This window comes from Mastigoproctus giganteus, chromosome 10, assembly GCF_048544385.1.
Source record: "Mastigoproctus giganteus isolate SK-2022 chromosome 10, ASM4854438v1, whole genome shotgun sequence".
Classification (NCBI taxonomy): Eukaryota; Metazoa; Arthropoda; class Arachnida; order Uropygi; family Thelyphonidae; genus Mastigoproctus; species Mastigoproctus giganteus.
Window position 1 is genome coordinate 69,893,034 of NC_143584.1, and position 25,977 is coordinate 69,919,010.

A 25,977-nucleotide genomic window follows, 5' to 3' on the forward strand; every position below is an offset into this window, starting at 1 on the left:
GAATGCAATTGTTTTTTTGACAAAACAATAATCTGGCTTTAATCATGTTTTAAGATGAGATGTTTTCTTCGCATTTGATATCCATCAAGAAATAAACAAACTTTAACAACACTATACACCACGATAAATATTATATAAGCATCGCATTACAAACCTTATACAGGTCCATGTTCACATGCACAATGAATGAGAATAGATACAAATTTGATTTTTTCAAACTTCTGATGTCATTTAGTTTTCTGATGTCATAAAGAAGAATCTCAATCCATCTAGCATTCTTACAGCCTAATGGTATCCCATCCCATTTAATCCCTATTCAATGTTATTGTTGCAAAGCCCATTCCATAGTTCTAAGTTCCCCTCCATTATCACCAAGTTCCTATTGTTATATGCCTTGGCACCTCCCAGCACATGCTCAGCTAATTCTGATTCTTTGTTCAGTTATGCAAGTTTCATATCAACTCCCTGTCTTTTCTATATATGCTGAGTTGTCTTTGTATTACCACTGAATACTAATACCTGTTTGGGCCATGTTTTGCCCATAATACAGCTTGTACACATCTTGGCATGTACCCTACAAGATGTTGCAGGATGTCATGTGGTAGTACTACTCATGCATTCACAGTGTGTCCAGGAATGCCCTCACATTGTCAGGTGGGTAGTCATAGCATTAAAATTCCTTTCCAGTAGCTCCCAAACATTCCCAGTTGGGTTTAGATTGGGTGAGTTGAGCAGTCATGGGAAGCTAGAGTATTCATCCTCATGTTCCTGAAGCCAATTAGCATCCTGTCAGGTCTTGGCATGGCATGTTCTCTTGATATATGCTAGGGTAGTCTGCATACAGTGCCATCATACAGGGGTGTACTTTGTCAGTGATTCAAGATAGAACAGCAGATGCTATCTGTTGGTTAATGGTGATCAGAAGATCCAGGGCATGCTATGTAAACAGTCCCCAAATCATAAACAGTTCCCACTACGACTTCCTGCCTGCTGAATGCCAAACAGAGCATATAGGTGCCATGGGCTCACATTGCATTCTCCAACTGTGGATATGTCTATCAGCATGATGGAGTTGGAAATGGATTCATCAGACTAGGCAGCTGATTTCCATGCATTGGTGGTCCAGTGTTGGTGCTGATATGTTCTTGCAAGACATAATTTATTGTGTCTCACAGTGTGCATGGGTATCTATGAAATTCACAATAGGATATTAGCCTATATGAGCTAATATCCAGTGCATGAACATGTGGATATTGTTCTTGCTATTCCTGTATTGTTCTTGGTGTTTAGCTGGACCACTGTGCTGCATCACTGCTGTGTTATGAGAAGAGACATGTGAAGCTCACCACATGTTTGTGCCATGGTTTTTCAATAAAGCTCACCACATGTCTGTGCCATGGTTTTCCAATAAATGTGCTAAGGCTGTTCAAGAGAAGAATGTTGCATATCATAATTGGCTTGTTTCTAATTCTTCAGTTTCATTTTCTGCCTACACCAAAGCTCGCAACAATTGTAAAGCAGTTGTTAATCAGTCCAAACTAGAGTTTGAACAGGCTAAGGGTAGAAAACTTGCTTCTTGCCCTAATGGTAGCCGAGCATTCTGGTCTCTTGCCAAAGCTATTGACCGCAACTTTTGCCCATCTTTACTCCCGCCTCTGTCCAAACCAGATGGTTCTGTTGTCACCTCAGCCAAGGATAAAGCTAACCTGCTAGCATCCCATTTTTCTTCTAGCTCATGTATTAATGATCTTGGTAAAACACCTCCCACCATTCCCAACATGCTCCATTCAGTGCCTCCTGTGGTCTTCCGTCAAAAGGATGTTAGAAGGATTTTGACAAATCTTGATGCTAAGAAAGCTCCAGGTCCTGATGGTATTTCTCCACTTGTTCTCAAAACCTGTGTTCCTGAACTTACTCCTATTCTTTGCCGCCTTTTTTCCCTTTCTTATTCCAAAGGTGTTTTTCCTTCTGCTTGGAAATTTGCTCATATCCAGCCAGTTCCTAAAAAGGGTGACAAATCCCTCCCATCCAATTATCGTCCCATTGCAATTACTTCTACTCTTTCTAAAGTAATGGAGAAATCAATTAACCGCCAACTCTTAAACTACCTAGAAACCTTCCGTCTGATCAACGATCGCCAGTGTGGATTCCCTCAGTGTCGATCCACTGGTGATATTCCGGCTTATGTTACCCATTTATGGACTAATTGAATGGAAAGGTTCGGTGAAACACAAGTAGTTGCTTTTGACATCTCAAAGGCTTTTGATCGTGTTTGGCATAAAGGTCTTCTTAACAAGCTTCCATCTTATGGTTTGCCAACTGTTTTTATTAATTGGTTATCGAGTTTTCTCTCTGATCGCTCACTGAGGGTGATGGTAGATGGCTCTCTGTCTTCTAACATTCTCCACTAATGTCAGTGTCCCCCAAGGTTCAGTTCTTTCCCCCCACTCTTTTCCTCTTGTATATTAATGACCTTCTTCCATTGACTGGAAATCCTATCCATAGTTTTGCCGATGATAGCACATTGCATTCCACTTTCCATTTTGAGAAACCTTGTCCTGCTCAATCAACTTCAACTTTTCGAAAATCTGCTACCAATTCCTTAAATGCCGATCTTCAGGTAATTCTCCAGTGGGGCAAAGACAACTTAGTTGATTTCAACCTTCTGCTCCTATGCTTATCTTTAGTGACACTCCGATTTCTAGGCAAAATGATATCTCTCTTTTGGGGATTACCCTGACTTCTAATCTCTCTTGGCACAAGCACATTACAAATATTGCTTCCTCTGCATCTAAAAAACTTGGCTTTCTCTTTCGCTCTCAGCGTTACTTTTCTTCCAAACAGCTGCTCACTCTGTATAAATCGCAAATCTGCCCTGCCATGGAATATTGTTCCCACATCTGGGGTGGTGCCCCCAAAACCTCTCTCGGGCTTCTTGATTCCATTCAGAAGAGGGCAGTTAGGTTAATTAATGATTCATCTCTAACTCAGTCTCTCCACTCGCTTTCTCATAGACGTACTGTTTCTGCTGCATGCCTCTTTTGCAGATACTTCCACGGGCAGTGTTCTTCTGAATTGGCTTCTATAATTCCCGCTCTCTCTTTCAAAACAGTCTGAACACGTGCCGCCACCAGCCAACATCCATTTACTGTCCAACTTCAAACCCACAGAACCAACTTTTCATCTTCCTCATTTATTCATTCAACTGCCGTATTCTGGAACAACCTTCCTTCATACGTATTTCCTGAAAATTGCAATGTACAGAAGTTCAAGTCAACAAATATCTTCTTTTGTCTACTCAACCTCCAACCCAAGCCCGGTACTAAGTACTGTAGGTTCTAATACCTCTCGTGTTTGGGGTTCACATAAAAAAACAACAAAAAAAAAATAAATAAATGTGTGACCTTTAGCTAGTTGCTCCCCTACCATCAAGCCAATCACAATAGACTTGTGAAGCCAAAACAGGAGCAGTTAACAAGGCAGTCTTATTAGCTGCTATAATTTTGACATATATTTAGATTTCATTAGAACCTTTGGCACTGTATCACATGTAAAATTGTTATATAAATTGGAGCAGTGTGACAGCAGGGGAGAGTTACTACTATGGATAAATATGGATAATAAGGCTATTAAATGCCTTATTATGGATAATAAGACATGTAATACACACTAAATACCAAGATTATATTGGGTTCCCTTACTATTTTTAATATTTATTAATGATATTGGTGTAGGTATTTCAAGTTTGCCAAAATTTGCTGTGATACAAAGGTGGACACAGTAGTTAATGAGAAGGTAATCAGGGCATGCTAGTTGAAGGGGATAGAAATAGAAGTAGTATATGCCCTATAGTGCAAGGAAGCCACAGGCTTTTGCTACACTGGCAAAAAAAAAAAAAAAAAAACCCGAACCAAGTAGATAAGAAAAAACAAATTGTGTGTTTCCCTTCTCACACAGGTAAGTATCCAGTAGACCTTTGATCTATTGGATCTGCATAAACTAAGCCAATGGGCTGAAAATTTTAGCAGTAATAAATGCAAAGTCTTGCATTTGGATAGTAGCAAACTCAGAATAATATCATTTATGGGGTACTATTCTGAAAGTAGTGGAGTGTGAAAAAGATCGAGGGGTAATTATAGTCAGACATGAAATTATCTAAGTATTGCAAATAAGTTGCTAGAATAGCTGATGAGGTTTTGTCAGTGATAAAAATGAACTCTGCAAGCAAGGGGATAAAGGGACGATCATTCCATAATGAGGCAATGGTTAGGCCACATTTAGAATACTGCATTACAGATTTGGAAACCTTGTTTTAGGAAGTACATGGATTTGTTGGAAAAGATGTAGTGAAGAGCAATAAGATTAGTTGAGGCACAAAGGATATTTGTGGCTCTGAAAATTGTAATCTCTAGAAATTAGGCATCTGAAAGTGATCTAACTAGAATATATTAGTCTTTAAAATTGGAATTGGATGATTTCAGAATAATTCTGTGGAAATTCACATTCAGCCAAAGAGTTATCATTTGTTTGAATAAACATCCACCTTATATTGTGGAGGTGAATAGTTTTAATCAGTTTAAGGAATGTTTGGACAAATTGTTGGAAGAAAGTGGGGGGGGGGTTATTTTTTTTTTTTTTTTTTGCTGCTGTAAGCTTTACTTTCTTGTTTCATGTTACCCATACTAAGTCATCCTTGACATTTTAACAATTCTTCATAGTAGTGTTGAATGTGAGAGAATATACAATTAGAAGAGAAAAACAAAAACTGAGTTTAGATCCTTTTTTTCCTGGTGAAGCTTTGGAAACACTGCTGACTGGCAAGTTTAGACAGCAGGGCCATTTTTATGAACAAAACATTGACTGAACATATCTGAAGAGAACAAAGCTATGTTTCTTAAAGCAGTAAAAATTAGTTGAGTCTAACAAAAATCTACAGAAAGAAAAATCATAGGTAGGCTAATTTTTGAAAGCATAATGTACTGGCAATCAATTCCATGGCTGTATTTTGATATAATATGCACGAGAAATTAAAATTTTAGTGCAGTGTGGCTTTAAAAAAATCTCCCAACAGCAAAACAACAATCCATAGTTAAAGTGTCTGTGCCTCTCACTACACCCGGATGATGACATCCTAAACTAACAGGGTAGCTGTATCCAGCTCCCTGACAGATAATCAAATTTGACTAAACTGGATTAACTAGGATGCCCTCTAGGATCACCCTGTCTATAATGAGGGACCTGGGGGTCCACAACAAATAAGTAAATGTGGGGGAGGAAGATGTACAGGCAGCCAGAGAGACAGCTTAGCTGAAAAATATTAGTAAGCTAGCAGCAACAGGATGCAATGTAGAATGAAAGCGTCTGAAAGACTGAGTGAATGGGCTGTATATGGAATGAAAGAGTGAAATAGGAATTGTGGTAAAAGGGAATGAAATTTAGTTTTGGTGAAAGAGAAGGACCCAGCAAGGGAGCAAGAGAGAATGAATAAGTGTTATGGTAAATGACAGTGAGCGAAAGAGTGAAAGTAATTGGCTATAAGAACACATAGTTAATAACAATATATGTATTAGAAATACTAACACAATCCTAACTATATACTAACAACAACAACACATACCCTACACTCCCTCTGGCTTGCAAATCTGCAGCCGGGGCTGCACTTTAACTGAAAAGTATTCGTAAGTTGAAATGCCCGGGCCAAGCAGCGCAGTAAGGAAGAACTGAGTAAATGAGACAAATGCCAATTACTCAATTATATTAAAGGAAGCAGCAAAGAGAGTTACAAACCTTTAGCCATAATTATAAAACCTTCCTTGCACTCAGGGGAGGTCCCCATGGACTGGAAATATGCAAATGTGTCCCCAGTTCACAAAGAGGAATCAAAGAGTGACAAGAATAATTAACTTCTGTTCTAGGGAAATTAATGGAGGCACTGGTTAAGGAAGCAATACAGGATCATCTAGACAAGACTGCAGTTATAGTTCAGACACAGCATGGGTTTGTTAAGGGGAAGCCTTGTCTGACTAATTTGATTGGATACTAGGTCACAAAGGAACTATGTATATGATGCAAAAAGTAATTTTGCATCATATACATTTCTCAGGAACGTAACCCCTGCTATTCGCGGGGGTTACTTTCCTGAGAAATGTTGTGAATACCGAAAACGCAAATACTGAGTTATGGCTCCCATAGTAATAAAGGGGTTCCGTTCCAAAGTACGAAATATATAAGAAAAACTAGTCTAAAATTTTGACTATGTATGTATTATATGTACCTTCATAATATGACTATGTACATAGTGAAATGCAAGCATATGGCATCGAAATGAAAATAAGAAACAATTTAATATTAAATGTAATATTTATTAGAAATTTCAAACAAATCTTTCAAACCAGTGCCTTTGCTAGAAAAAAAATCATCCCGCCAGTGCTATCACCAGTTTTGCTAAAGTGTTGATAAAGGAGTTTTGCTTTTTCATGAATGATGAGTGAACTTAACGGAATTTTATTTTGAGGTTTGTCTTCTATCCACAGATTTAAAGCCTTTTCCATTTTTTCTAATTTAACATCATGAGTTACAGAGCAAATTTTTTAAGCAATTAGCGTGTTTTCACGGACACTACGGCGGATTTTTTCTTCCGATTTCTTGATTGATCATACCGTTGACTCATTGATTTTATAATGTTTTGCCACTGAGGAGACACTTTCACCATTAGAAATTTTGTCTAATAACTCAATTTTATTTGCTAATGTCATCACCTTCTTTGATATTTTCATATTTCCTTTGTTATTCGTAGTCATATTTTTGTACGTGTTAGAAAGAACTTGTCCACAATAAAGTCACTTTCTTCTGTTAACACACTCGAAAAAGTCTGTTTTACACTGCAAAACAGTAGATTTATCACTTTTGTAAGCATATCAATTTATAAATTGATAAATTTATTCAATTTATAAGCATATAAATTAAAAGTAAACAACGAAACCTTCCATGACAAGCGCATACTGAAGGATTAGCAAGAAACATCCACGCTTGCGATTTTGTCACCCCTCTCCCCCCCACCCACTGAGCGCTGTTTTGACCGGGAAAGATAATTTTAGCCACGCCCATGTTTTTTTATGGCGGAAAATATTCACAACGCTTTAAAATTCACATTTTTTTAGGTTTCATTTTATATTAAATCAGCAATCGCCAATACGCGAAACCGCGAATAGCGGGGGTTTACTGTACTTTGATTTTAGGAAAGCTTTTGATACTGTGGCACATGGAAGACTACTGTACAACTTGGAGCAATATGTCATTAAGGGCAAGTTGCTACAATGGATAAAAGGATGGTTGAGTGGGAGAAGACAGAGAGTGGTAATCAACGGACACTGCTCTTCGTGGACTAATGTTATTAGTGGAGTTCCCCTGGGTTTGGTGTTGGGCCCATTGTTGTTTTCTGTATTTATAAATGATATTGATGAAGGTATATCAGAGTTAATGTCTAAGTTTGCAGACAATACAAAGGTTGGCAGGGTTGTTAATAACAGTGACAGTATGCTACTGCAACAGGATCTGGACAAGTTGAGTAGATGGGCCGAGAGGTGACAACTGAAGTTTAACATTGACAAATATAAAGTACTGCATATGGGTAGCATAACTGGGTGGTACTACACTCAGGTTAGTGGAGAATGAAAAGAACCTGGGGGTAATTGTGCCGTCAGACATGAAGTTTTCTTCCTATAATCTGTAAGCTCTGCACAAGAAGAAACTTACCAGTAAGCGGTCGAACTAAATGGAAATTCTCAAAAGCTGACTGGAATAAATATACATCCACCATTACACTAGATGATATTATCTAGCATCACTCCATAGATGATGCCGTTAAACACATCACAGAACAAATGTTGGTAGCTGCTGCTACTACCATTCCTGAAACTTCAATTAAAGGATCCAAACACAAAAATTACTGGTGGAATTCAGCATGTAACACTGCTAAGGGAGAAAAGAACAAGGCATGGAATCAGTTCCGAAAAAATGCAACCACTGCCAATCTGATTATCTACAAGAAACGTATAGCCCAGGCCCGTGAAATCCCGTGAAAAGCTAAAAAAGAATCTTGGATTCGTTTTGCTTCATCTGTCACTAAAGACACAAGTGCAGGGCTAATCTGGCAGAAAATGATGCCTTACTGGAAAGTCTCCATCAATTCCTTCCTGAATCATCGTCTGTAAAGGAGAGGAGATAACCCAACTCTTCCCGAGAATATTGCAAACATTCTTGCGGAATCTTTTGCTTACCATTCTGCATCAACCGCATGTGATCCAACTTTCCTAAAAGCCAAATCAATAGCTGAAAAATATAAAATAAATTTCAGAGCGAAGTCAGCCCTCTCTTATAATGAACCACTTACCATGTATGAATTAGAAGAATCTTTAAAAAAATCATCCAATAGTGCACCTGGTCCAGACGGCATATACTACCTCATGTTAAAGAATCTAAATGAGAGAACTCGTTACTCTCTCCCAAAACTTTTCATCCGAATATTTGTTGCAAATTACTTTACCCTATCCTGGCAACATTCTGTAGTTCTACTCATTCCAAAACCAGGAAAAGACTAATCAGGCCTGCATAATTATAGGCCAGTCTCACTTATTAGCTGCTTAGGTAAGGCTGGAAAAAATGGTACATAGTCGCCTTACCCGGTATCTGGAAACTCAAACTACTGTGAACAAAGATCAGTTTGGATTTCGTAAAAACAGATCTACCCTAGACATTATAATAAAGGCTGAGGCAAATGTGTGAAATGCATTCATAAAGAATGAACATTTGGTCACGGTGAGCTTTTGAAACCACATGGCGTCATGGCATCCTTCGTGACCTACATGCCCTAGGACCAAGAGGACATTTACCAGCATTAATTCAGAGCTTTCTCAAATATCAAACTTTCCAGGTCCGTTATCGAAGTACACTCTCCAAAAACTCTATACAGGAGGGAGTCCCACAAGAGTGGGACTCCCTCCTGTATGGAGATTTTGGTGCCACACTCTCTTCGCAGTTAGAATACACACTCTAACAACCATCTCGAATTCAGTAGAAACTTATCTTTATGCCGATGACCTCACTATATCTAGTTACTCACAAAATGTGTACTCTGTTGAAAGGAAACTCCAACTATCAATAAATAAAACACAATTGTGGATGTTACAGAATGGTTACAGACTATCTCCACAGAAAACATTTGCTATACACTTCTGCAAGAAGCAAAAACTGCACCCTTATCTTGAATTGCACCTGGGAAATCATGCTATTCCAGTCATTGGCAATATTAGATTCCTAGGTTTAATATTGGATAACTGAAACACATACAGCATGCACAAACTATTTTTTGAAGAAAATGTATATCCTTAGAGAGCTTTATGCGATGTCATGGGGGGCCTGACCGACACTCCTTTCTTCACCTGTATAAAACTAATCTGATCCAGACTAGACTATGATGCACCTGTATATGACTCAGCTAGAAAATCAGCATTACAGTTCCTAAATACCATTCGGCACAGTGCACTTAGAACAGCTCTAGGTGCTTTCCAAACGTTGCCAGTCCAGAGTCTTTATATTGATGCACATGAACCTCCATTATCATTTTGGAGACAGATGCTTCTGCTTACTTACGCAGCCAAACTTCGGAGTATGCCCTCACATCCCATCTGGCCTTGCCTCTTTAACCCGTCTTTCCTAAATTTCTAGAGGAATAAACCAAATGAAAATAAACCTGCTGGAATCAGATTGAAGGATGTTGCACAGAATTGGAGTGTCCCACTAGACAACATCAACCCTCACACCGGAGAAATGAAGCCTCCATGGTCCACTTTCAAACCTTTATGCACTGAATTTTTTCGGAATTGGGGAAAACAGGCATTGGAAAATCAAAATATACAGCAGCTACATTCAACTCATGCATCAGCAAACACACTGTCTGCAAATATATACTGATGGATCCAAATCTGATACAGATGTACGTGCTGCAGTAGTTCTTCCCACTTGTGCTACCTGTGAAAAACTTTTCCCAAGTTGCAATATTTGCACCACTGAACTTCATGCAATAAAAATGGCTGTCGAACACGTCAACGGCAGGTCCAACGAAGAGATAATCTATACTAATTCCTTGAGTGCAGTAACTTCTTTACAACATGAATGTCAGAACTCTCATCCTATTTTGAAAAAAATCGGAGCACAGTTAATTAATCTCACAGAACATAACACAGAGGTAAGGTTCTGCTGGATTCCTGGGCATGCTGGAATCCAGGGAAATGAGAAAGCAGATCAAGCAGCAAAAAGTCCAGTCAACCCCATGTCTTCATTTGCCCCAATTCCTTATATGGACTGCAAACTCATCATAAAACAGTTATGTATTGACCAGTGGGCATTAGTATGGCAGCAACAAACTCATAATAAACTCTTCCAAATAAAGAAAAGCCACAATATGGCTTTTCTTTATTTGGAAGTCTAGTTCATGATTAAGCAGACAAGAAGAGGTTGTCTTTGCAAGGACATGCATTGGGCATTTTCATCTCACCCACCTCCACTTGTTGACAGGTGATTAACCTCCTGCCATTATTGTCCTGCCCTATTAAGAGTGAAACATATCCTCCTCGAATATCCCCAAAATCACGCTGCTCGTTTGACAAATTTTAAATCAGCTTTAACCCAAAACAATTCATTAGAGATGATCCATATTCTCAGTGATGATGCAAATCTGTCTGGCTTATTTAATTTTTTAAAAGAAACTCATTTATATAAACTTATCTGACCCATGGAAAAAAAAAAAAAAAATTCAATTCCAGAATTACTGTGACAGGCATAATTTGGCCTTAGTTGCCCTTGTGCCAATAAGCTTCCATTAAAACCAACCAACCAACAATGTATAGCAATTTGTCCATTGTTTTGCTTTTTATCGGTCACAGTTTGATTCTCTCCATCAGCTGTTCTCAGAAAACCACATTTTCTCCAACAATTTTGAATTGTATCTTCCAAAATACTCCCAAGCAAGCCCAATTTTGTATGCTACTTCCTTTAAATTTAACACCTTTAGAAATTCAGGAACATCACGATTGGAGGACAGCAAAGATAAAAGTAGCTGGTGTCTGTAATTTATCTTAAAATTATAAATGATTCCTTGATCTGGATTAATGCTGTGATATTTTTTGGTAAATACATGGTCCGAATCTTTCCATCTTTGTATATGATACTGTCAGCAGGTGGGTGTTCCTTTACAGATATCTAAAAACAGTAATGTTTTTTGGTTCAATGTGTATTTTTCTCAAATGCTGTTGCCCTGATGGTACAAACATTTTGTGGAACGAGGTCCAAAATAAATTTCAGTCATCCATGCTTTTGAGCTGTCACGTATTCTACAAGGAGATGTTTTCGGTTGATGGATTTAAAACATCGCAGATTCTTACTTTTCCTGATTACCACGGGAAGCAGCTTATGGGTTCCTGTTTTATTCAAGCAAAACAGTAGAGTGACACGATCCTTACTTAACTTCAATCCTGCTTTATTCGGTGCTGATTTTAAATCCAAAGATTTTGTTGGTAACATTCCGTAAAACAGTGCAGACTCATTACAATTGTATAGTTGCTCATCACGGAAACCTTGACACACAAATTTTAAGTCACTAATAAATTGTTGTGCACTATCAGCATCTGGTGATTTTGCTTCACTGCTAATTGTTATTTCCCCAATGCCATGACGTTTCTGCCAACACCATAGCCATCCATCACTGGCAGGGAATTCACTATCAAGCTTTTAGTCTTGAAAAAGTTTCTCCACTTGCATCTTCAGAATGGGACCTGACAGTGGAAATCCTAAATTTCGTTTCTGAACGAACCACATGTATGAACAATCATCCAGTGCCTCGTTTTTGCAGTCTTGATTTCTTCCTTTCCACTCCTGGTGTTTTGTCCAACTTATCCAAGAAGGAATGTAGTCTTCCTTCTTTTGTAATCCATCCTCGTATTGTTCCCTCCAGAATACCCAACTCCCATTTTATTTGTGCTTTCGAGACACCACTTTTTACTTGTTTGATTACAGTCAGCTTTTCCTTGATGGTGTGCGATTTTCTTTTATTAATGTTCGCCCTAACCCCCGAAATCAATTTTAATTTATTATGAACAATAGCTATGTCTGTAAAGCTTGCAAAAATGTAAAAAAAATCACCGATACATACGGAAACAGTCACAAAAAACACAACCGGCACAGGTAGATCTCAAACTATGGATCATCTTTTTTTTTGCAGTGACACAACCCTTACACAAGGAAGTATGATCGATACTAACTGCAGAGGCTAAAACAACCACATTTTTTGAATGCACTGCTCCCATCTGACTCATTTTTGGGAAAACCGTTTTTTAGTGTTGGAGGAGATAAGCAAATTGAACGACTCAAGCTCAATAAAGATCCCTGAGATATCCAAGAACCCGTGCTTTTTCCCTCTCTCTCGCAAACAGTGGGTCACTTGAGTGAGGAAGACTCCTGCAGTGCAAGTTTGCAAAACAACATTAATATTTTTCTTGGAATTTTTTCCGGTGCCTGACACCACTTCATTGGTGTCAGGCAGCAAGACCTGCGGTATATCCAAATCTGTGGTATAAATGACAGTGTTCCTGATTACCACGGGAAGCAGCTTATGGGTTCCTGTTTTATTCAAGCAAAACAGTAGGGTGACACGATCCTTACTTAACTTCAATCCTGCTTTGTTTGGTGCTAATTTTAAATCCAAAGATTTCGTTGGTAACATTCCATAAAACAGTGCAGACTCATCACAATTGTATAGTTGCTCATCACGGAAACCTTGACACACAAATTTTAAGTCACTAATAAATTGTTGTGCACTATCAGCATCTTGTGATTTTGCTTCACATTGTCAGGCAGCAAGACCTGCCGTATATCCAAATATGCGGTATAAATGACAATGTTTCTGATTACCACGGGAAGCAGTTTATGGGTTCCTGTTTTATTCAAGCAAAACAGTAGAGTGACATGATCTTTACTTTACTTCATTAATTGTGGCTTGAGCATGCTCAATGCCGATGGGATTCTTCCTCTTGCTCAGAATAATCACCTGAGAGGGCATAAATTCAAATTGAGGAAGGACGGATGTCGGATAGATGTGCGGAAATTTGCCTTTAGCCAGCGGGCAGTTGGTTTGTGGAATAGACTCCCATCGTTTGTTGTTGAAGTTGATAGCCTAAATAAATTTAAGGCTCAGCTGGACAGGTATTTCGAACGAACGGAGGGGTGAAATGGGAGTAGTGGTTGTTTTCTTTTTTTTTTTTTTTTTTTTTTTGCTGATGCTGAATAAGCTTGCTTTCTTGCATCATATGCCTCTGCTAATGCTAATGCTAATTTGAAGAGTCATTTCATGTTCAAAGGCACACAGATTGTGTTATGCATGATGTATGTTTTGCACTCAGTTTTTCAAAACTGAGGTCATTAATCACACGTTGACCCAATTTAATGTTATGATTAGCAGGAGTATTTGCACGTTTGAAACTGATTAACTTTTGTTGAGTTCTCATTATGAAGTCTTTCACAAATAATTTAACACCAGTAACACCTGACTTCACAGGCCAATGCACTGGTAGGAAATGATGAGGTTAAAAAGCTCCAAGATCTTGCTTTTCAGTATTTGATCCTTGCACATGATTACACTACACCTGCATGCAATTTAAAAACTGAATGTGTAGGTACTATGTACTGTAAGCAGATGGTATTGCTAATAATTAAATTAAAATAAAATTCAAACATTATGCCCAAAGGAATTGATATTAATATTTTATTTGTTAATTAATGTTGGTTTTCTTTTATAATACGTTGATGCAGAGTTAGAAGGAAGTTCAGAGTGGTGGAATGCATTTCCCAATTCAGAAGAACAGGGCCTTGAAAAATCATTGTTGGAATTGCATGCGGTAGAAACTGAATGTATGTGTAGAATGGAGAAAATTTATAAGAGATGGTGATTAATTAACCCAATTGCCCTCTTTTGTATAGATATTAGGAGCTGATCAGAGGATCTGGGACACCACTTCAAGTTTGGTTACAATTTTTATAGTAAAGCAAATTTGATATTTGTATTTGCTGTATGTTCCTCTTCTGTTTTCACAGTTAGAAGAAAAGTAATACATAGCAGAGGAAGGAATGTTTGTATTACACTTATACAGTCAAACTTCCCTATAACGAATTCGATAAATCCAGCGAAAAAATTGATCATGGAGAAATTTTGTTAAAGAAAAAAAGTCTTTTTTAATGGAAATTGTTATCTAATTAGAAAATGAAAACGAATATACATTTATTTTTAATGTATTTTATTTTAAAAACAACTTATTTAAATTATGTTTACACAATTTTCGTCGGTAAGTATCACAAATTAAAAAAAAAAAATGGTAATTTTCATTGGCACAGTACAATTAAAAAATGCCTGATTCTCAAAGAAAACCTCACATTTATTCAGAGCATTAAAAACATTATCAGGAACATTTTCACAAAACTGTAGACCAATACGAACCGTTTTAAAAGCATGAATCACTTCTTCACAAGTTGGCTTTTCTACGTGTTGTTCTAATGCATTATCGTTAATTTCTTCGTGATCGTGGTTGCGTCTAACACTGTTCATCGGTATTTCATCTTCATTTGGATGTTCTGTTGTAGCCAGATCTTGATCTACATAAACATAACCATCCAGTGTTATTTCATTTTCAATGTTTCCAGACGATTCTATTGTCTGAAAGTTTTTCAGTTGTGAAAGGGGCAGTTCATCTTATTTGCCTGGTTGTCATTCGACTTCTGTATTCAATGCAAATTTTGCTTTTGAAAAACAATTTTGAATAGTTTATTCAGTGGCATCGTTTTTCCAAACCAAACTTTTGCCAGTTCAGAAATGCAATCTCTGAACTGGCAAAAGTTTGGTTTCAGTTCAGAGTTGCAGTTCAGAGATTGCAATCTCTGAACTGGCAATCTCTGAACTGCAATCTCAGAGATGCCTCTAAGGAAATTCTCTTTCGATAATAAAATTTTTAATAATGCCTTGGTCCATTGGCTGCAGTTTTGACGTTACGTTTGGCGGTAAAAACAACAACTTCACACTCCACACAGCAGATGTGAATTGGGTTCTTTTTGGCAGAAATACTGGCAGGATGTGCCGAACAGTTGTCAGTAATCAACACGATTTTTCTTTTGTTTTACGCTTGTCTAGTTTTAATATCCATTCTTCGAAAATAACACTTGTCACCCATGCTTTCTTTTTATTAAAGGTGTAGTCAACTTCCAAAGATTTTGTGCCTCTAAAACATCTTGAGTTTTTTGATTTTCCGATGACTAAAAGTCATAATTTTTCACTTCCTGTCATATTGGCTCCAACTAGCACAGTGATTCTTTCTTTGCTTTGTTTCCCACCAAAACATCATCCTTAAAAGCAAGTGTTCTATTAGGTAAACATTTAAAGAATAAACCCACTTTAAAAACATCCTTAGGTTCATATCCTTCCAAAAACTTCTTTAAGGTGTTGTTCCTCTAACTGTTGCAATCTTTTTCGCTTACATTAACACTTTCTCAACAAATAACCTTTTCCACAATTCTGTGGCACTTCTTAAATTTATCTAACCACATAGTGCTCACATTAAATTCTGTATGTCCAAGGGACTGTGTAAATTTCAGAGCTTGTTGCTTAATTATTTGACATGATATTGGTATATACTTTTCACGTATCATTTCAATTTCATTTGCACCCATTTTAGAACAGCTTATCAACATCTTCGTATATACACAACTCAGGCGCATTATAGCCAAAGCAGCTTATGCGCCATCAAACCCCCATATCAACAACAACAATATACACAACTTAATTCGCTTCTCGTCTGCTCCTCCTTCAAATTTGATTCTCGATTTTTTTTAAAATTGTAGATAAACTGCTTGCAGGTATGCTATATTTCTCCGCAATATCTTTTTTCTTAAAACCCTGGTCAACATCATGAGGAATCTTGACTTTATCGTTAATAGTTAAACACTTTCTCTTCGACATTGTTTCCACAACTGTAAAAATGACTCAAATGCAGATCTTGCCGATATATACACATACACCGTGTAGCCACTGCAAACTTCGCTGCACTGGTCATGTAGTGAATTGTTAGTACTGCCTACTCATTGTTGTCCACTTGTCAATTCAACAGTATCACGTGACTTTTCCTATCAATCACTTTGAAAAAATAATAGACTTGGCGAATTTCTTTTATTCTGCTTTCATTCATATATACATGAAAGAAAATTTATGTTTAATTGTATGCTGTATTTTAGTTTTGAGAAAAAAAAAAAAAAAAACCAAGAGCATATAGCCTATATGATTGATGACAAATTGTTCCAAAAGAACGATATTAAAAAAAAAAATTCATGAAAATCATCTACTGGGAGTCTAGTTAGATGAGAATGGACATATACAAAAACTATCATATAATGATTGACAGGAAGGTCACATAGTATGGTTGAGGTGAGAAGTGACTGTCCCTCAGTATGCGTTACTAAAAGCAGACTATCAAAGCATTCTATGTATAACCCGCAGCATGATAAATCTTTACCCGCAGCAATTTCGTTTTCCCCTTAGCCAACATCAATTTACTAATCTACCCTATTTGTTGCAAAGTTCATGACCACTTTTCAGAAAACCCATTTGGTTTTATAACTGTAACAAAAATTAAAGGAAGACCTTCCTACGGCCGTCAATGACTACAAGTGTTCACTAAAAGGATGATTAAAGCATTTATTTTGTCTGTTTAGCAATAAATGCTTGAAAATCTGCTAATTTTTTAAAAATTCGTTATAGAGAGACTAACATTTCACTATATGTGGTTAATTTTACATGTAATTTCATTGCAAGGTGTAATGTTTTGAAAGAAAGTTCGTAATAGAGAAGTTCCACTGTACCAAGAGAGGTTAAGTCATGGTTGTCTCCAATAAAGAAATGTGACCTGATGGTGAGGATAGGAGACTTTTATTAAAAGAAATAAGGTGCCTGAGTTTTACATTATAATTTTCTCTAGAATGCTTGGAGATCAACATTGAAGAAGTTGTTGATGTTTGTGAAGGGTAGGTCTCTTAAACTGTAGGGTGTAATGTTTTTGTGTGCTACACACAGCACAATATAACATTCACTGACAAAACTACAGATAGGATTTTTTTTCGGTGGGAGGAGGTCATTAATATACACGAAAAGAGTGGAAGAAAAAACAGAACCTTTGGGAAAAAGGTTCTGTCCATTAGTTAGACATTACTTGAGAAGTTATAAGATGGAGAGCCATCACTTGCAGTGACTAAGTGTAGAGAGAAAACTGGCTAGCCAACTGTCAAGAGCAATAGCTTGAATTTCACTGAACTTTTTCATTGAATTTATCCAGAGATGGATAACATAAGCTAAGGTATCAGTGGTGGGTATACACTGATTTATTGGCTGTTATTGATCAAATGGAAGGTTTGTTTGTAGTAGTGATGGGAATAATCAGTTATGAGCAAAAATTGAAGTAATCAATTATGGCAATTTTCATAACTGATTTTATGCAAATTAGGTTGTGATAAATGTTGTAGACAGAGAGAGACTATTTCCCGAGTGGGAAGAGCACTTTAGTGAAGTTTGAATGAAGACACCAGATAGAATCCCTTCACTGTCACTCCCTCCCCCGCCTGCTCCTGTTTTTAGAGTACGTTGAATTTTTAATCAACTAATTTTTATATATCTATTATTTTGATTATGGAAATAATTGATTATTGAACGTTCAGTTATTACCCATCATTGGTTTGTAGGCAGTACAAGAATTGATGATTAATGGATTTCTGCATTACTTTGGAAAGAGTTGAGGTAAGTGCAGTGGGGCAATAATTGGAAAAGAGATTTGCCACAAATTGGCTGGATGTTATCAAATTTCCATGTAGAAGGGAAAAACACCACTGGAATAAGAAAGTGCAGAAAGGTAATGGAAACAGAATTAAGCACTGCAGGTAGGCTTTAAGAACACATTGAGAAATGCCATCAGGAATTGGAGACTTTTTGGTATCAAGGTTATTCTGGATTATTCTGTCTCTCTGCTGGAAAATTACTGGAAAATTGAATTGATAGTGTTTGGTGTGGTAAAAGGAAATTTACCAAGGTTACCAATTTGAATGCTGCTACAGATAAGTCAGCTTTATCTTTAGGTGAGGCCTCAGTAATGATTTTAAGAGAGGTGTAACTGATGTGGAACTATAGGTGGTCAGAAGTTTTGACCAGTAGTTTTGGCCAGAGGCCAGAAAGCTCAACTACCATTTGGACAAGTTTTTTTCCTACTCTTAGTCCTCACACCAAAAATTAAAGCATATATTGCTACTTTGAAGTGATGAATATAAAGCATTTAGTAAACAGTAGCCAAGTTATGATTAGAAAAAAAAAAAAAATAATTTTAAGGTCAAATCACATAATGCTAATATAGTTGAGTATTTATTTCTGTCCAAAACAAATCTGAAACATAAAACACATAGTGCACATACCACATAGGGACAAGTTAATTTTTTGGACCAACAAATCTGCCCATACATTATATGGGTAGTCAGGCAAGAGGTTAAAATGAAATACTAGAACAGATATTAATGACATGTGAAGAGTGTTTGTTGAGGCAGCTGCTAGGGGAGATCCCATCAGAAAGTGTAAGTGGGGCTTCACAGGTTGGGAAATCACTGAGATTGGAATTGAGGCCACATATAACGAATTAAGAAGGTTTTGTGTGGTTTAGTTTTTCACAGATAAGGTTGCTTCATTACTTTGACTATTCATGATGCTTTGCTTCAGCTCCTTGAATGTGATGTAGGCAGTGAATCTCTCCATTCTACAATTTCATTCTTAACAGATCATTCTGAAAGAGCCAGATATGAAAATCTATCCACTGGGAGTCTTTATTACATGTGGATGGTTAAATAGAGAAATAATTGCCTGATTTCTATTGATCCAGTTCTAATGAAATTTGGAATGGATCGACAAATCTTTCTGAAAGAATTAAAATTTTACGAAAATCGATCCACTGGGAGTGAAGAAAACAGGCATTTTATACATGTATATGCTATGAGCCAAAAATGGGATTCTCTCACCACAACCATAATTTTTCACGCACTCAATTTGCTGTAAGAAACACCTAAAACCTTTTCTAACTTAATCCACAGTATGCATGAGCTTCAATTTTAGGATGATGTTAAAAGATTATGGTACTGTCACTGTTTTAAAAGATTTTTCTGTCCTCTGATGGTAATGAAATGTTGAATAAAATTTATTTCACTGATGAAGCATGGTTTTGCTTTAGTGGCTATTCAGCAGTCAAAAGTGGAGAATGTGAAACCATGTTTCATCAGTGAAATAAATTTTATCCAACATTTCATTGCCTTCACAGGGAAGAAAAATATTTTAAAACATGCAGAGACATCAGGCTCCAACAGGATGGAGCAATCCAATCCTGTTGGAGCCTGACCATACTGCATGTTCAATGACTGAATGGTTGGAAGAGTTTTTTTTGGGGGGGGGGGGCGATTGAACTTTATTGTAATGAATTTGACTACCTGATATAATATCTCCAGATTTTTATCGGAGTTTTTAAAGAAAAAAGATTGCAAGAGTAACCCATGAAGGATTCAGGAGTTCAATGCAAGCGTTGAAAATACAGGCAACCCCTGTATAACAGAGTACTTCTACAACACAGTTTCACTCTAACATGATTGATAAATTGCGGTAATCCTCACACAACACAGTACTTATATAACATGGTTAGAGAATTGCAGCAAACTTCGCATAATACAGTATTTGTGAGCTTTTGTTTGGGGGAACCCTGCAATTATGTTGGATGTAATTTTTAAACATTTCCATTCTTTTTTTGTGAATTTCCACTGTTGACTCGCTAGTCGTTATGCAAAAAAAAAAAATATTTGGGAAATCCCATTTTTTTTTTTTTTTTTGTTTCGTGCTATCAAACTTGTGCTTGTTTTGAGACCATAAAAAATTGTGATTTTGAAGCGTGCAATTTGTGACTTTTAAGGTTTTTGTAAGGTTATTTTGGTTTTTACTTGATTGTTTATAAATTTTTCTGGGTATGTATTACTAAACTTTGTTCTTAAGAGAACCGTATTGGAATAAGTACTTTGTTGTGAATTAAATTCCAGCCCTAAATTATGCCTAAGGAAAATTAAAAAAAAAAACACTGCTCAAAAGAAACTTTTTCTCTACAATCAAAGATACAAATTATGGATCGTCTTAAAAAGGAAAAAAGCATCATACGTTGCAAAAAGCTTAAATTTAAATGAAGCAACAATCCAGACCATAAAGAACAAAAAATTAGAACTGCTGTTGCTACAAGTTATTTCATTTCCACAAATGATACCTTGTTCCAGAGTGCCAATAATTGAGAAAATGGAAAATGCACTCAGTATTTGGATTGATGACAACAGTAAAAAAAGATCCCATTAGACAGCAGTGTAATTAAACAAAAGACCCTAGAAATTTATAACCATTTAAAGAAAATAGAGAATCTTTTGTTAACTGGAGTTTGTTGCCAGTAAAGGTAGGTTTGAGCAATTTAAATAACATAAAAATTCAAGAGGAAAGTGCATTGGCTGAAAATGAAGCTGCCAAGAAGTATGCAGAGGAATTTAAAAAAATAATTGAAGAGCACGGATGCATACCACATGAAGTTTTCAATGCTGATGAAACAGATCTTTGGTTGAAAAAATTCACAACAGAACAGTTATTTGAAAAAAGAGAACTGCACCAGGTTTTAAAGCACAAAAAGATAGTGTAATGTTACTTATGTGCAGTAATGCATCAGGCGATTATATGATAACACCTATGCTAGTTTATAGATCTTCTCATCCTTGTGCAGTAAAAGGCGTAAATAAAAACATATACTGGTATATTGGAAAGCAAATAAAAAAGCTTGGATAACGCTTTAAGGTCAAAATCACATAATGGTTTCTTCTGTAAAGAATGGTTTCTAAATTATTTTGTGCTAGAGGTGGAAAACTGTTTGAAGCAGAAAAATCTAGATTTGAAAAATTTTGTTACTATTGAATAAAAAAAAAAAAAAAAAAAAAAATTAGAAGTTTTAGCATTAGCATTAATAGAGGCATTTGATGCAAGAAAGCAAGCTTATGCAGCATCAGCCAAAAAAAAAAAAAAAAAAAAAAGTAAAAAAATAAATAAAAAATAACCACTTCCACTTCACCCCTCTGTTCGTTCGAAATACCTGTCCAGCTGAGCCTTAAACTTATTTAGGCTATCAACTTCCACAACAAGGGATGGAAGTCTGTTCCACCTACCAACCACTCGCTGTCTAAAGGCAAATTTCCGCACATCTATCCTACATCTGTCTTTCCTCAATTTGAATTTATGCCCTCTCAGGTGATTATTCTGAGCAAGGGGAAGAATCCCATCAGCATTGAGCATGCTAAAACCATTCAAGGCTTTGTACACCTCTATCAGATCACCTCGCTGGTGCCTAGTCTCCAGACACTGTAATTCGCAAAACTTAAGCCTTTCTTCTTAAGAGCACCCCTTTGTTCCATTCACTAATCTTGTTGCCCTTCTCTGTACTCGTTCCAGCAGCTCTACATCCTTCTTGAAATGAGGCCTCCAGGCCTGTATACAGTAATACAGTACTCTAGGTGTGGCCTGACCATTGCCTTATACAAGGGAATAATCACCACCTTATCCCTGCTAGAAAAATTCCTATATATCATTGACAATACACCAAAAGCTACTCTTGCAGCCTGTCTGTACTGTCAGAGAACTTCATATCTGCCTGCACAACCACCCCCAGGTCCATTTCATTCTCTACCACTGTCAGTGTAGTACCACAGAGTTTATACGTTGCTCTGGGGTTGCTGTTTCCCATATGTAGTACTTTACATTTGTCAATGTTAAACTTCACTTGCCACCTCTCAGCCCATCTGCTCAACCTTTCCAGATCCTTTTTCAGCTGCATAGTGTCAGTAGTGTCCTTGACAACCCTGCCAACCTTCGTATTGTCTGCAAACTTGGACATTAAGATTGATGTACCATCATCAATATCATTTATAAATACAGAAAACAATAAAGGACCCTGAGGGACTCCACTAATAACATTAGTCCACGATGAGCAGTGTCCATTGATTACCACTCTCTGTCTTCTCCCCCTCAACCACCCCTTTATCAATAGCAGCAATTTGCCTCCAATGCCACACTGCTCCAATTTGTGCAGCAGTCTTCCATGTGCAACAGTATCAAAAGCCTTTCCAAGATCCAAGTATATAATGTCAAAGTTATTCCCTGCATCATAGTATCCATTCAAATTGGTCAGGCAAGACTTCCCCTTAACAAAACCATGCTGTGTCCGAGCTATAACTGAAGTCTTGTCTAGATGATCCTGCAGTGCTTCTTGAACCAGTGCCTCCATTAATTTTCCGGGAACAGAAGTTAAACTCACAGGTCTATAATTACTTGTGTCAGCCTTTGATCCTCCCTTGTGAATGAGGTCACATTTGTACATCTCCAGTCCATGGGTACCTCCCCTGAGTCCAAGGAAGCTCTCATAATTATGGCTAAGGATTTGCTTACTTCCTTTGGTGCCTCCTTTAATATAACTGGATAGATCCCATCCACCCCAGGTGCCTTTCTTGTGTTTATCTTCAACAATTTCTCCTCCACTTTACTCTCAGTTATTACAAGATTCTCTAGCTTACTGCTAGAGTTGAATACACCTCTGGCATTCCCCTCGCTGAATAACTCCTCATGTGTGAATGTCGATGCAAACTATTCATTTAGTTTGTTAGCTACCTGAGCAGAGTCATCAACAGTTGACCCATCGATATCACGTGGACCAATCTGATTCATCCCCTTCCTTCTAGAGTTTACATAAGTAAAGAACTCTTTGCTGTTTTTCTTTGCATCCCTTGCCAAGGATCTCTCGTAATCTGCCTTCGCCTGCCTAACCTCCTTTGTAACTTGGTTACAGATCAACTTGTATCTATCATAGGCTTCTGTGTCACGTGTTAATTTGTGTGTATCCCATGCATTTTTCTTCTCTGCCATATGCCTCATTAGTTCATCTGACATCCATTTAGGCCTAAACCTTGAACAATATTTCTTAGTTGGTATGTAAAGCCTAGTAGCTTCCAAGATAAGTTCTTTGAATGCTTTCCATTTTGAATTTGCTGTTGGTAACATCATCAGTTGATCCCACTGTATAGAATTTAAATGCTGTCCCAGTCGATCGTAACCTTTACGAAAGCAATACCCCTTCCCTTTACCCCAAATGGTAGTTACCTCTTTGAGTAAATCCCACTTCAGAACACTGCGATCACTGCCACCTAGTGGTTCATTTATCTGCAGATTCTTAATGCATGAAGAATCGCTACTGATAATCAAATCAAGAGTGTTACTCCCTCTAGTTGCCTCCCGAACATGCTGACGTAGAAAACAATCATCCAATAAATCCACAAAAGCCTTGCTAGTGTGTGAGTGACCAGCCCCCAAATTCCAGTCAATATCTGGGAAATTAAAATCTCCCATTATAAGGCTCTATGATTTACTGGCCCACTCTATTTCTCTGTACAGTTTCTTATTATACTAATCAGAGTCATTAGGCCTATAGCACACTCCTACTCTCAATTTTGATCTCCAAATGCTTATGTCACACCAAACTGACTCGACACTACACTGCACTGTCCAGCGATATTGACTGACTTCACTTCCTTGGATTTTATGTGTTTCTTAACTAATAGCATAACCCCTCCTCCCTTCCTATCCTGTCTATCCTTTCTGTAGACATTGTACTCCCCAAATTCCAGTTCTGCATTCCTTATATCTGTGTGACACCATGTCTCTGAAATCCCAGCAGTATCTGCCTTTGATGTTTTGAGCAATAACTCAAATTCATCAAATTTATTTACTGAACTCCTAGCATTGGTGTACACGCAAGTATACATGCACCTGCTCTTCCTCTTAGCCACCCTAACAACCCATGTGTTTACTTGTACCCCCATGATTCCCAGCAGTCTCTGAAATATCCTGTATCTTAGTTTCCAGGCTGCTGCTCATTCCAATAGAAGCAGTGCAAGAATCACTTTCTCCTCTGCCAGCGGCTACTGTCAATCTATTAGTCCTTTTATCCCCCCAAGCTAGCAGTTTTCCGACCCACCTAACACTGCCTCGATAGCATCAGCAAACATTCTTGCACCCTTACTATTTAAGTGTATTCCATCCCTGTAGAAGCAGTCTCTCCTGTTAAAAGTACAGACCAGGCTGAAAAAAATTCTATCCCTTGAGCCCTGCACAATCTTTCCAGGGCCGAATTGATCGACAAGGCTCTCATCATATACTCCCTCCTATCGTGTCTGCTCAGAATTGCAGACACTTTCAAATTCAACCCTAATTCACGGATTTTTTTCATCAGTAACCTGTACTTGTTAAGTAATTCCGCCGGTCTCCTACTCTTAATATCATTAATGCCAACATGTACAACTATATCACCTTTTGTGCCCTTAAAAGATGATATCCGCTCTACAACGTCATCAACCTTTGCCCCTGGCAGACATACCCTGGTACTCTTCCACCTATCCTTTTTACAAAGCATGTTTCCCGTTTCCCTGACAATAGAGTCACCAACAACTACTAGTTCCTTCGGGACCAGCGCATTCTGCCTTGGGGGTTGCCGCTGTGTTGCGCGATGACCAAGTGCAAGCTCTGGCATTGGTGTGGGCAGCTGAGAGCTTGATGGGCCCCCTCACTTGTAATCCTTCGAGGGCATCCACCCTGTCCTTCAAGCTCTTATATAGGCCCATAACAATGCTGAGTTGTTGCCCGATTTCCTTACACTCCTTGCATCGCGCGCACACACAAAGACATCCCCCATGGCAGTTTCATGTCCCATACCTGACTGCTCCGCAAACATCAAGCAAATAGTGCATCTTAAAAGGCTGTGATTCAGAGTGCAACTGCCCCCCTCAGTTCTCCCCTGAGCCACAACATTCCCATTAGCTTGAGCGTTTTGCTTTGCTGCTCTGGTTTGAGTCATGATTTCGATTTACTTTTAATAAAATTTCAATTTCAGTACAAAATTAAATCCTAAACTTGTATCCCAACATAGTTATAATGCTATATTTATGTTTCAGTAACGAGTGTTATCTACAAAATATTTATGTTTCAGTAACGAGTGTTATCTACAAAATATTTGTTTCAGTAACGAGTGTTATCTACGAAATATTTATGTTTCAGTAACGAGTGTTATCTACGAAATGTACGAGTGTTATCTACGAAATATTTGTTTCAGTAACGAGTGTTATCTACGAAATATTTATGTTTCAGTAACGAGTGTTATCTACGAAATGTACGAGTGTTATCTACGAAATATTTGTTTCAGTAACGAGTGTTATCTACGAAATATTTATGTTTAAGTAACGAGTGTTATCTACGAAATCTGAGTGTTATCTATGAAATATTTGTTTCAGTAACGAGTGTTATCTACGAAATATTTGTTTCAGTAACGAGTGTTATCTACGAAATCCCTTTATATAACTTCTGTATCAAGTTATGTATTAATTATTTATTTTTACTAATTATTTATGTTACTTAACCTAAGTGGTTATATGTATAGTTAAAAGGGTAATCCCCATTAGAGATTTGACCTTGTCTAGAAATCAGTGTCATTGAAGATAAGCATAGGAACAGAAGAAGCCTCTTTGCAAGATATGACAGGAATGAATTTTAGAAGATTGAAATGAACTAAGTTATCTTTGCCCCACTGGAGCATACCTGCAGATCAGCATTTAAGAAACTGGTAGTGGATATTTGAGAAGTTGAAGCTGTTTATACAGAGTTTCTCAACTTTGAAGGGGGAATGCAATGTGCTATCATCAGCAAAATTATAGATAGGATTTCTGGTCAATGGAAGAAGGTCATTAATATAC

General features: G+C 37.4%; 1 protein-coding gene across 1 annotated transcript in view; it reads left to right on the forward strand.

Annotated features, from left to right (window-relative positions):
• kis (chromodomain helicase DNA binding protein kismet) overlaps window positions 1-25,977 on the forward strand; it is a 1,089,809-nt gene that overhangs the window by 61,701 nt on the left and 1,002,131 nt on the right.